Raw genomic sequence first — 13,342 nt, 5'->3', positions numbered from 1 at the left:
CTGAATTTGTGCTGATGTTTTTGGAGTAATGTCAGTAAGCATACTATTTTCAATAGCCGAGCGAGAGAAAGCCCCGCTTGTAAACAGTCATTACGAGAAAGTTAGATGCTAATCCATCATGTGTTCTAATTTCCAACATGAATGGAAAATGAAGTTTGCCAGGTAGTCAAGTAAGATTATGCTCTGCTGGTAATAAATAAAAAATTTTGGAACAAGTTGTTCTCAAGCTTTTAAATGTTATAATTAGAGATACTTTCTGGATATTAAGGTTCTAAAAAAGTCTGAGAAGGAAAAAATAAATAGAAAGGTCCGTTTTACTACATTTGGTTTCTATTTGCTTCTTGGGACACTGTTTTTTTTTTTCTTTTCATTCCTCATGGCAATTCCCATTGGAATATTCTTTTTTTTCCCCCTCTATGTTGCACAAGCTTAAAAGAAAAAAGGACTCTTTCGGAATACTCGTTTTAGAAATTTTAGAGATTATAAGGAAACAAAAGGAGAAAAAAAACCACTCAATTTACTATAGACTGATAACTGCCATTAACATTTGATACATAGCCTTCACATCATATTTCTTTGTGTATATATTTGTATAAAAACTAAATCAGATTATAATACTATTTTGTAGCATGATGCTGTTTGGGGTTTTTACAGTAACTGGTGATTATCTCTGTTTGCTATTAAATATTCTCCCTCAACCTGATTTTTAATGGTTGTGTGATATATTTACATCAAAATTCATTTAACCAATTTTAATGTTTATGTGATTCCCTTCTCTTCAGGGTTATATCCCAATACAGTAACATCCTTGTGCACGTCTATGATTTTTTTTTTCCTTCAGAATAAATCCCTAGAAGAGGAATTTCTCTGTCTAAGGTTATGCACAAAATTAGGGATTTGAGAATAATATATCAGAAAAATTACCAACAATATGTGCATGAATCCTCAAAAGTATTGGATGTTATCTTTTAATAAATTTCCAGTTTTACTTGTAAAGAGACTGTCTTTTATTTGCATTTTTTTAAATTATGGAATTGGGCAATGCTTTGTCCATATATTAGTTGGTCCACTTGTAATTTTTCCGTCATGTCCTGTTTTTTCTTGAAATTTGTGTCCCTCTATTAATGTATTTGTCTGGGCCTGTTTATCTCTAGGACTACCTTTATTTGTTAGGGTTATTAAGTCTTTGACCAGCATGTATTACAAAACTCCTTATCCAGTATGTTCTTTGTCTTTCAAAATTGCTTATAATTTTTTAACATTCAGAATTATTTATGTAATCAAATCTGTATTCATAATTTTCCTTGTGATTTCCATTTTTGCTGCCATGCCATGCTTAAAGTGTAATTCACAAACCTGATATTATTTACTGGGAATTTTAGATTAAAATGTTAATCCAGACCATTAGCCAGTTGATTGCTGTTCTGTTCCCTTATGTGTCTCTTTTTGCTTTTATCTCTTCCGTAGGAACAATGATTATCCACATATTTATTTTATTCAAATTTTTGTGTCTTTTTCCCCCCATAAAACAAAGTGATATCTGCTTTTAACTTTATCTTTGGCAACATACTGGGGATGGGGTTTGCCACTGGTCCTGCTCTCTGCATGCTTGTGTAACAGGCCAGTTCCTTTCCCAGAAATTTGGTAGAGGTATGCAACTCTGAAACTCATTGTCAGTTTCTAGAAGCTCTGACCAGTGTTTTAGAGAGGAAGCGCCTTTTTCTCCTCCACTGTTTGATTCTTTGGTACTCTGAATCTGATACTCTGAACATGAAAATACATTCCTAGGACACACTCTTCCCAGAGATCATTCTGCCCCCACGTGCACCTATAATGTTTTATTTGTGGGGAGAATCCAATATGTCCTTGCCAGACACCCTTCATCTCCCAACCCTGCATACATTTTTCAGCTCAGTCGTTTTCTATGAGTTGTTTCTTAATCATTGCTGAATGATGGTGAAAAGAAAAAGGCCAGGGAGGTGGGGTTTCTGGCGGTGCAAAGGAGTGCAACCAGGTGGAACCTGGCCATGGCTCCATACATAAACCGCTACTATGAAGAAGGAGCATTCAGATTTCTGGCTCGTATAGACCTTGACGGCTCAGGGCCTGGCAGGAAGGACAGTACAACGTGTCTCTCTTCCTATGAGTACCCCTTTGGGGAGACAAAGCATAGGACATCATTCTGCCGGTTCCATCTGATCCACAGAGACTCTGTCCAGATTCAGGTATTAAGTTGTCTGCTCATGTGGGTGAGTTTCCATTTTTTCTGCAACTTCATGAGCAGTGTACTGGGAAGTTGGAGGAGGATGCTGTAGGTGTTGCTGGCCAGTTGTTACTTAGTGATTAATTAGCTCTCCTTTGAATTTGTTATTTTATGTGTCAAATAAAGCATGCTGGTTTTGAAAGAAATCAAGTCATGCAGAAGTGTATTAAGTGAAAAGCAGTCTTTTGCCTCACTCCTTGCACACTCCCTGCCCTTCTCTTCAACCCACTTTTCATGCACGAATGTTGCTCTGTGGGCTTCTGGAGCTTCTTCTCGTACCCTCACAGATATATGGGCGGGCATTTGTAGTTTACATAAATATTACGTATGTAAGTACACGTATGTATGTTTGTTATAAGTATATACAAAATTTCATATTTTTCAATAATATCTTTGACATTCTTCCATGTCAGAGATCTATCCCTCCCTGCCTGGTATTAAGAGTGGTGAAGAAATATATCATTAAGTTATTGAATCTTTCTCTATTGATGGACATTGAAGTTGTCTCCATTTTTCACAGTTACAAATAATGTCACAATAGACATCTAGGCACACTTGCCCCAACACATGTGTGTGAGGATTTCCAAGGGTGGAAATGAAGTCAGTGCATATGACACATCCTCATAAGGACGCCAATTTTTCTCCAGGAGAAATTGTACTGATTGACTCCCTTACCAGCTGGGCATGAAACTTCCCTGTCCCCCCATATACTTGCCAATGCTGGATATGATTGATCAAAATAAAATATAAATTTCTGCAATTGTATTCTTGTTATCATAAGCTGAAAGCTACTTTATCTACTTTCTGAATATTGTTTATATCACCGAGTTTTCTTCCCTTATCTACCCTAAAATCCCAGTTAAATATATACTTATCATACAACCTGACTCCCTACTCTCAGGCATTTACCCAAGTGAACTGAAAACCTCTGTCCACATAAACACCTATATGCAAATATTTATAGCACTTTTTTTTAAAAAAGATTTTATTTATTTATTTGACAGAGACAGAGACAGCCAGCGAGAGAGGGAACACAAGCAGGGGGAGTGGGAGAGGAAGAAGCAGGCTCATAGCAGAGGAGCCTGATGTGGGGCTCGATCCCATAACGCGGGATCACGCCCTGAGCCGAAGGCAGACGCCTAACCGCTGTGCCACCCAGGCGCCCCTATTTATAGCACTTTTATTTGTGATTGTCAAAAATTAGAAACAACCTAAATCATGTGCAATGGGGTAATGGGTAACCAGACTCTGGTACGTCCATACGATGGAATGTTACTCAGCAGTAAAATGGAACAAATTACTCGTGCATGAGGCAATATAGATAACTCTCATTGCATTATGCAATGTGAAAGAAGCCAAACAAAAAAGATAGTGCATGATTCCATTTGTATCATATTCTGGAAAAGGCAGAGATGTAGGGACAGAAAGCAGATCGTGGTTTCCGGGATCTGGGACTGGGGAAAGGAATTGACAGCAAAAGGTCATTAGAGACTTTTGAGGCTGTTGGAAAAGTTCTAAATCTTGATTGTGGTGGTGGTTACACAATTGTATGCGTTTGTCACAACTCACTGAAGTGTCATCTAAAAAGGAAGAATTATAATTGTGCCCTAAAATCGGTGGATAGAAAGTGAAGATAATTCCTGGCATTCATTAATTACTCATCAAATATAAGATCTATTACTTTGCTATGGTTTATTATATTATTTCACAGAATGGTGATTTCTCTGGAGCAGGAGTAAATGGATTCAAGTCCTGGCTCCCCCACTTACCTGCTGTGCGACCTAAGATAAACTATTTTTTTGTGCCTCAATTTCCTAATCAGGAAAACTGGAATTAGAATAGTGTCTACCATATAAGTTTCATGCAATAAATAAATTAACATATGTTAAGTACAAAGATTTCTTGGCCTATGGTAATAGATTAGCTACCACTTATGATATTTATTAAATAGTATTACAGAATATGGCTCAGTTGTCCCTGTCTAGTTGACAAATAATTTCAATTAGACTTGCTAGTAAGATATATGCAAAGGAAAAAAAAAAAAAAACCAAGGGACAACTCAGTGTTATTGAGGATTTCTTTTCATTTGATGATCCAGGGTGGGTCTCCCCTCGTAAGCACTATAAGTTTAATATTCTTGAAATAAAGATAAAATTTGGAAACCCAGAAGGCTTTAGGGTTTATCTAATTCCAATGCAACCTATCCAAAATATTCCTTTCAAGTGAAATAAGATCTGAAGACTTCAGAAAAAAATGCTTATATTAGCATGTCAAAGGAATGAACCAAAAACTCTATCCCATATATTTTAATGCACTGTGGAGGGGAGAAACTACTTTCCTCTGGCAGACCATACTTAATGAAGCCATTTCACCTTCTATGGACATGTCTCTGTCATCCATAACCATGCAGTCAAACACTGATTTAGTTAGCTCTTTTATTCCTCAATTATTTCCTTGCTGATATTACATTTCTCTGTAATATCTAAGGATAGTCTTTTATGTCCTTGCTATCTGTGATAATGGCTTTGAATCCCACTTAGGGGGAGGGGAGTGGAGTAATGGCCACTTGTGCTCCCTCCTACGCTCATAATTCTATAGAGCATTTGCCACTCAAGTTCTATAATTGAGGCTTTTAAATCAGACAGAGTGCTGCCTATGAAGGATAGAGGAAAGTTCTAGAATTTCTTTTTCACTTAATAAGAAAGATTAAACTACACAGAAACACAAAATACATGATCTCCTTTTGGGGGAAACATGTTTTCCTACTTGAAATGTTTGTGGTACTTAGATTGGAAGATGCCTTGAGTGGATTCCATTCTATCTTTCATGTCTATACCATAAAATGTGGTGTCACAGCTCTAAAAATAATAGTGCTTTTCTCTCCATGACTTTTGGAAATGACCCTTGACCTAATGAATAGAATGGTGCCATGGTTGCATGTTTATCTCATCTCATTTCCAAATATTTGATAATTTTGTCTGGATTGATGTTTAGGCATCTTTTGGGTCTCATTAAATACTTAAGCATTATTTCCTCTGCCATTTCTCTAAATGAACTGAAGAGTGATTCACTTACATTGTGTTTGGTGTCTTGGTGAAAAGTCAAACTCTTAACTAATTAAACTTGTTTGCATGCTATTTATTCTTGGTGTATTATCCACAGCGACAGTGAAACATTTCATAAGTGTTATGAGCAACATCATAAAAGCCCTTACCCACTTTGTCTTTCATCCTGGGTGATTAAGGTAATTCTGCAGGAAGGTCGTGCTCAAGGAGAGCTGGGACATCAAGGAATGGGGTATCATCTGTTTTATCACTCCATATTTTACTCCCAGTGAACTGGTAAACAATTAAAATTCAAACACATCAGTGCATATAATTCAGTTACTCCCAAAACACCATAAAAATGTCTCCCTGATCAATAATTGCTTATTATGACATGCATTTGTCGTGCCGGCTGTCAAGGTATTTAGCTATTTGCTTCCTAAAAGTACAGAAAGCAAGCAAGGCTGTGCAGTTGCAAAGAGCAGTCCAGCTGTGGAAATCACTGAGCCACGCCTGAGCTGTTACACACTCCCATCCCCACAAATCCACACCCCTGAAGCCCAAAGGCCAGGGCTTTCCTGAAGCTTTCCCTGTCCTGGCTGGAGGAAATGGCTCCCTTCTGTGAATTTTCAAAGCATGCTGTTTGTATTACTCTCGGAAGCTCTGGTCATACTCTACACTGCATTCTTTTTTTTTTTTTTTTTTTTAGATTTTGTTTATTTGAGAGAGAGAGAGAGTGTGTGAGAGTGCGAGAAAGCAAGAGCAGGGGAGAGGGGCAGAGGCAGAGGGAGCAGGGAGCCTGACATGGGGCTCTATCCTAGGACTCTGATATCATGACCCCAGCTGAAGGTGGATGCTTAACCAACTGAGCCACCCAGGCGCCCCTCTACATTGCCTTCTGATCATTTGTCTGAATGTTTCTCTCCCCTGCTACATATGTGGTATTTCTCACTAGACTATGACTTCACTGAGGACAGGGACTCCTTTAAAGCTAGGATTCTTGTGTATTCCTCTTTGCATGCTCTTCGGTGCCTTATTCTCAGGAGTTGCTTTATAAACATATGTCGAGTGGGAGAATGAATGAAACTTTAACAAGCACATATCCATATCATGTTCGTTTCAGACAAGCGTCCTCAGATTTATCAGACCCAACAGCGTCTTCCTATGTAATGAATATTTTATAATGCCACCTTTGTTACCCACAAACTTTCTCATTTGTAGAAGTCAATAAAAGGTCCAACTGTTATATAAAGGAGAAATAAAAGAAGCACAATATATTAAATAGCATGTATGTAAATATGCAAATGTTTGGACACAACTCTACCAGAGAACATAATAAAATAGCTGTTTGCAGCTGCCGGAGCAATGATTATGAGTATCACACCTACCAAAGCGGACTGCAACAGCTGTGTTGTATGGGTGACTCGAATACCACAGGCAGCATTGTTAGTAATGTGATTTTTCCAAAGTGGGGGAAAGCTCTTGGTAGACATCTAATCAGCACAGAGTTTAATTCCCCCTACATGTATATGGTAGTTGTTTTGCTGGAAAATTCAGTGCAAAAATACTGGGGGCCTGGCTCACATATTTACAGGCTGGTTTTTCACCTCCATGAATGTCTGGCAGGGCATCTGATAGTTGTGTTGGATGCTGATGGATGTGTTGGGATGGTTCTTCCTTGCGTGAGATGCCCCATGCTTTTCAGGATGTCAAATGTGGTAGTACATCCCAGTCATTGAGACAATCAAAAATGGAAGCATTAATTACCCTCATTGAGAACTGTTGCTACTAAGCCATCAGAAAACTGGAATCCCAAAATCCAATCCAAACCACAGTTTAAGCAGCACAACTGGGAAAAGAAATCCACTAAGAATTCCTGGAAGGGATGGAATGGAATGGAACAAGCTTAATGAGGACAGCAACCTCACTCAATCAGGTGTTATTGTTTTTTTTGAGAGAATTCTACAGGTGAAATCCTCAAGTGAGTGTTTTCCAAGTTCTACTTTTGCTTTTGGTAAGAAAGTAAATTTCCCATATAAAAATTATATAGTTCAGAAATTAGGAGGCTTTATATTCAGCATCTCTATAAAATATGGTCATCTGGATTATAACACTTGCATTGGTATTGCATCTAATGGTACTGTCATTGCTACTACTAATAATAACCATTATTTATTGAACTGGTATGTGATTATCTTAGCTGAGATGGTCTAGAAGGTGAGCCCGAGACAGGGATTCAGGTGCACATGATTTTTGAGAGTGTCCTTTTTAGGAAAAGCCTGTAAGGCAATGAGGGAAGCAAGACAGAGAAGCAGAAGGAGTCACTCAGGGTAAGGGCACAGATAAATTCTTGGCCAATATACAGGGTGCTCTGGAGGGACCACACTCCAAAGTTTTCTCACCATCCAACTTTAAGGCAAAGTGTGGGAATATCGTACCCCTCTATCAGTCAGGCATTGCTCACAACCACCAAGCCAAAGTGGGAAGTTAGAGGGCTGGCAGGTAGAGTGAATCACTCAGATGTCTCTAGACATGAGAGCTCCTATGCTCACAGCAGCTACAGAATGGATGCACAGCTTGGTAGATAGGACCCACTAACAGACTTTATTACAATGCCAGACACTCTATTATTTTCCTTTTATTTTGAAACAATCTCAAATATCCAGAAAACTTGCAAGTGTAACACAAAAATCTTTTTCCTCTTCCCCAAACCTTTTGAGAGTAGGTTGCCAACTTAATTCTCCATTACCCCTGAATACTTTAGTGTGTAATTTCTACAAACAAGGACATTCTCCATCATAATTAGCGTACAGCCATCACATTTGGGAAATTCACATTGATATGTTATTACCATCTAATCCTCAGACCCTATTCGGCTTTCACCAAATGTCCCAAGAATGCCCTTTTGAGCAAAAGGATCTAGTTGAAAGGCATGCATTGCATTTAGATGTCACATGGCTTTAGTATTATTTACTTTGGAACAGTTCCTGAGTGTTTCCTTAACTTTCATGACCTTGATATTACAGGGCAGTTATTTTTTTAGACATAATAATCCTTCCATTTTGTTTTGATGATTGTAAAATGCCCAATACCTCATCAAACTTTCAGTTTCTTTGTATCAATATTGAATCATAGTTTCCTATTTTATTCAGTAAGTTTGAATCCAGTTCTGTGGTTTATTTTGATGCTCAGATTGTCCTCACTTTGACCAGTGTGAATCCCTCCAGCTGGCCCTTATGTCTTTTTCACATGCCCCCAGCCATTGGATCACATCCTTGCTTTTTGCCACAAGAGATTCCAAGTTGATCTTACGCTTTCCTTTCCTCACCGCTGGAATCAGTCAATTCTCTAAGCAGCTGTGATCCCTTTTAAGTGGAAAGTGGTACTTGGCAGCCAAGCTGTGGATGTTGAGTGTGCTCATTGCTATTAAGGTGTCACTCCTCCCACGACTTCTTAGCGAACAGAGGTATGGAGCGTGCGTGTGTGTGTGTGTGTGTGTGTGCGCATTGAAAACCATAAGTTCTTGTTGATACCTGCAATTCCAACATGACGTCAGAGCATTCATCCTAGCTTTCCTCCTTTCCATATTTTTATCCCTTCTCTGATAGTTAAAAACCTGACTTGTATTGTCCTTACTATGTTTGGTGACTTAATTAATCCTCTGATATGTAACCATTGCCAACACTACGACCCATTCCCATACAGTCGCCTTTCTCATATTCTAGCTCTGACACCGACACCCTGTGACGGGCTTGCCCCTCTTGGGTGGACACCATCCACCCTGTGTGGCTGCCCTTTCTGGCCTGCACCGATACTGAGTGCCGGGCCACCCCTCCTAGAGACACCCTTGGCAGCCTGCTCCCCCAGGTGCATACCCTCCTTGTTCTCCCCAGAATTCTACTCTGTTATCACATGCCAGGCTGTTGCAAGCTGGCGCGACCCCCTCACACAGTGTGGCTTCTGATTCTCCAAGCCAGGCAGCACTTTTATATGCACATTCTCCTCACCCTCTTTGGCCTTCAACTTCCCATTCTGGGCGTCCTCACTTACTCCCCATCCTGAGGCACGGAGGGTTATCTTGTTCTGATGGGTTTTGTGCCAAATTGTACAGGAGGGTGGGAAGGAAAGGGATGTGGAGGAAGGACAAGAAGAAAACATACATGTATTGTTTTCTAGTCAAAAAGTCATAGGCTTTCAAAGTGAGCAGCGTTGCTCCCCATTTCACACCCGAGGAAACTGGCTCAGAGAGATTCAGTCACTGGCCTAGGGTCTCATGGCCAGTGTGTAAGGAAGCAGCATCGGAACCCAGGTCCTGAACTCTAGAGCCAAATTCTGTCTATTCCACACTGCCTCTAAAGACTTTGGTCTTTAAAATCTGTTTAGTCTCAGGGCGCCTGGGTGGCTCAGTTCGTTGACCATCCGACTCTTGATTTCGGCTCAGGTCATGATCTCAGGGTCCTGGGATCAAGCCCCAAGTCAGGCTTCCCGTTCAGTGGAAGTCTGCTTGTCTCCCTCTCCCTCTGTCCCTCTCCCAGTTTGCTCTCTCTCTCTTTCTCTAAAATAAATAAATCTTTTTACAAAATAAACAAAATATGTTTGGTCTTTGGATGGTTCCCAAATACAAAATAATGGTGTTTGGAGAAAAGGAATGCAGTTCTCTTGAGAAGCAATAGGTTTGCTCATTTTCAGAAAAGTTTGTCTACCACTTGGCCCACTTCCCCATCTCTCTCTTGTCTGCACAGAGGCTTAACAGGAGCATGGCTTTACTTGGCTCAGCTGCTCGCGTCGGGTTAGTGAGGCTGGGGTTTCGGGTGGCCAGGGGCACTCAGCCAGCAGCCTCACTACCTACCCGGTGGTGGTTTCTGCCTTCTGTGGCTGGCACTTTTAAAATGAGTCATCTTTACATCCTTGCCAGCCCTAATCCTCTCCCCCAGCCAGCTCTACCCTTGCTGCCACAAGGGAGCTTTGTGACTTTCTGAGACTTTAAAATGGGGAAGTAGGTGCTAAATCTGGAATGAGGAAGGGGAGAAACGTTTGCTCTGGTTTCAAACACACAACCATGGAAGACGTCAGTCTTAATGCTTTTCATCCCCCAAATGCTGAGGGCTAGCTCATATATGGAGTTAGAATATATATATATATGGTAAAATGAACTTTTAACACAATTCTGTGACTCATTTTTTTAATGCCCGTTTGTCAATGTCTTTGGGGTTCATTCAAATAACTTCAGAAAACGTTCTAACAAAATGGAGGACCAAAAAAGAAAGAAGCGTCTATTTGAAAGAAATAGCAAAAGAGCAATAGCCAAATAAATTTGACTTCTCCAAGATTTAACCATCTTTAGAAGAAAATTGATTTGAATGTTTCCAGGTACAGTGTATGAGCTTTTTCTCATAAAATCTAAAGCTGGGCAAATAGCCTCGAATTCACCTCGTGTTTATGCGTCACCAGTGAAGAAACAGAGGCACTGAGGGAAGTGATTGAGGATGACGGGGGCAGGTGCATGGCTGTAATTGTGTGTGTGTGTGTTTCACTTGTCAGTAAATACTTGGAAATAGGTATAACTTTATGAAACAAGAAATAAAGCTAAGGCAGATATAGTTCTGGTTGCCAAGGCACACAAGATCTTACGTTAGGCTGCTTCCTGATTTTTATTTCTGTGGCCTGAGCATGTGGCCTTGCAAGGAGACATGTGACATTGAACCTTTGGCATCAATACACTTTGGAGTGTACGAGTCCACAGAAAGGCAAAGGGCAGATACCAAAGTGTGAAATTTGTGTTTTAATTCACTGTTTGCATTTGATTTTAGAATTAATTAATTAATCTTTAGAGGGGGTGGGGGAGAGGAGTGGGGGAAGAGAATCAAGCAGGCTCCACGTCCACGCCCAGCGCGAAGCCTGATGAAGGCTTGATCTCACGAACTCAAGATCATGACCCCAGCCGAAATCAAGAGTTGGATGTTTAGGGATGCCTGGGTGGCTCAGTCGTTAAGCGTCTGCCTTCGGCTCAGGGCGTGATCCCGGCCTTCCGGGATCGAGTCCCACATAGGGCTCCTCCGCTGGGAGCCTGTTTCTTCCTCTCCCACTCCCCTGCTGTGTTCCCTCTCTCGCTGGCTGTCTATCTCTGTCACATAAATAAATAAAATCTTAAAAAAAAAAAAAAGAGTTGGATGTTTAACCGACGGAGCCACCCAGGTGCCCTGAGAATTAATTTATATTAATTAATTCCTTTGGGAATATCCCCCCTTAAAATTGGATTCTTCAGGAAAAACAATCACAGATTTTTGTATTGTAATTAGGAGAGTACTCTTAGGACACAACTCACTATTAACCACTAATTCAAGTTGGGTCCTTTTCCCCAGGACTTTATATCACATGTAACTTTTTCTTTGAACTCTTAGAGTCCAAAAAAGCTATTTTATGCACTAACAAAGCTACCCGTCCAGCACACACATGCACGTTGCTGGGGAAGCTTATATTGATGAGAATCACTTTTAAAATGCTAACAGGTTAAAAAAAAAAAAAAAAGAAGCTAACAGGTTTATGAAATCCTATGTGAGGCTCTCTCTCAAAGGTCTCTGTTCATAGAAAATAAATATTAGAATAGAAAATAAATTTTGCTCACACATGTATCTGCTCACTTACAGCAACTGGAACCAAAATAATTTTCTTAAATATATATATTTTTTTACTTCAGAACAGCTTTATTTAGATATTCTTGCATTTTATTATAGATGTTTCTTTTTTTTTTTTATTATGTTTTGTTAGAGGACATTTAAGAAGGAAGGGAAAATTTTTCTTAAGGATTTTAAGTAGTTATTACTTCTGGGAAATTGTTTTAAGGGGTCCCCCCAAAATACTTCTTTGCTAATTGATGTTTATAAACAATATGATATTTTAAATTTCATTTATTTTGTTGGTGTTTGGGAATTCCAAGCCTGAGCTTATTCTGGATATTTCTCTTGAAATCTTTTCTAAATGTTTACTCTTATTTCCTTATTCGGAGTATACCTTACTCATTTACTTATTTTTTTTCAGTTCCCCAATTTGGCCTGCTGTTCACCTAGCCCCGTGAATACAGGTTTGGGGTCAGGGCAGTGCAAGTGGCCAGGAGACACAGAAGATGACTGTTGATAGTAGACGTTGACTTGAATTAGTCACCAAGCCCATCTTGCCCCTCTTCAGGGGTGCTTTCTTGTCTCCTTTTCCTCAAATTGCTTGTCTTGAGAGCACAATAAAATCTAAGGACAGAGGTTGTTCTCCCTGTAGACAACACTGGGGCATCGCCTTTTTTTTTCTTTAATTAACTTAATCAAGTACAATTTATTGAATACCAGGTCTGTGCATAACCCAACACTTCACGCCTCCCAGAGAGTTATAAACTCTGTGGATCATTGCTAGTAGCGCTCCCACATGTCCTGCTTTATCTGTCTGCCATTTGATCTGCCTAATAAATCTCACTCATTTCATATCCTTTTACCCACTTGCTCAGGGGATTTTCTAATAGTGTGAGAAATCAAACCAAAGGGGCGTGTGGTCGTGTGGTTGACTTTGCAGCCTGTTTTCCAAGAAGGCTTTGAGTCATAAAAATGGGGAATAGGCATGTTGGTTTCTACAGTTAGTTTCTGACAGCCTCTATCTGTTGCCTTTTTCACGATGGTCTAATTTCTTTCTCCAGTGACAGAGCTGGCCATTATATTTTAAACCCTTTTCATCGCTGCACAGTTTTGAAACCCAATTGTAATGGCATGCACGGAGTGGAGATTGAGACTGTTAGCAGAGATTTTCGGCATGCCCATCATTTATTTCTATTTTTTCTTAACTATGTCCTGCCTTTCTAATTCATTGTGAAGAGCACTGATGGGGACGTTCAATGTTTTCCTCTATTTTTATCTTCAAACGATCTTTATTTGCTGCTCTGCACATGGCTAGATTTATTCCAGCCTCTTAACACTAGGGTCATAGTTTAGCGTCAGCTTGGAGCCAAAAGCCCCGCAGCTGAAATGACCACACCTCCGAAGTGGCATTTTCCCAG

The 13,342-nt window shown here is 39.9% G+C and overlaps 1 protein-coding gene across 4 annotated transcripts in view; it reads left to right on the top strand.

The window, feature by feature from the left end:
* DOCK8 (dedicator of cytokinesis 8) overlaps positions 1-13,342 on the top strand; it is a 225,120-nt gene that overhangs the window by 63,657 nt on the left and 148,121 nt on the right. The gene's annotated exons all lie outside the window — the stretch shown is intronic.

The sequence above is a fragment of the Ailuropoda melanoleuca genome, chromosome 17, assembly GCF_002007445.2.
Source record: "Ailuropoda melanoleuca isolate Jingjing chromosome 17, ASM200744v2, whole genome shotgun sequence".
NCBI classification, from domain to species: Eukaryota; Metazoa; Chordata; class Mammalia; order Carnivora; family Ursidae; genus Ailuropoda; species Ailuropoda melanoleuca.
This window is presented reverse-complemented; position numbering and strand designations above follow the sequence as displayed.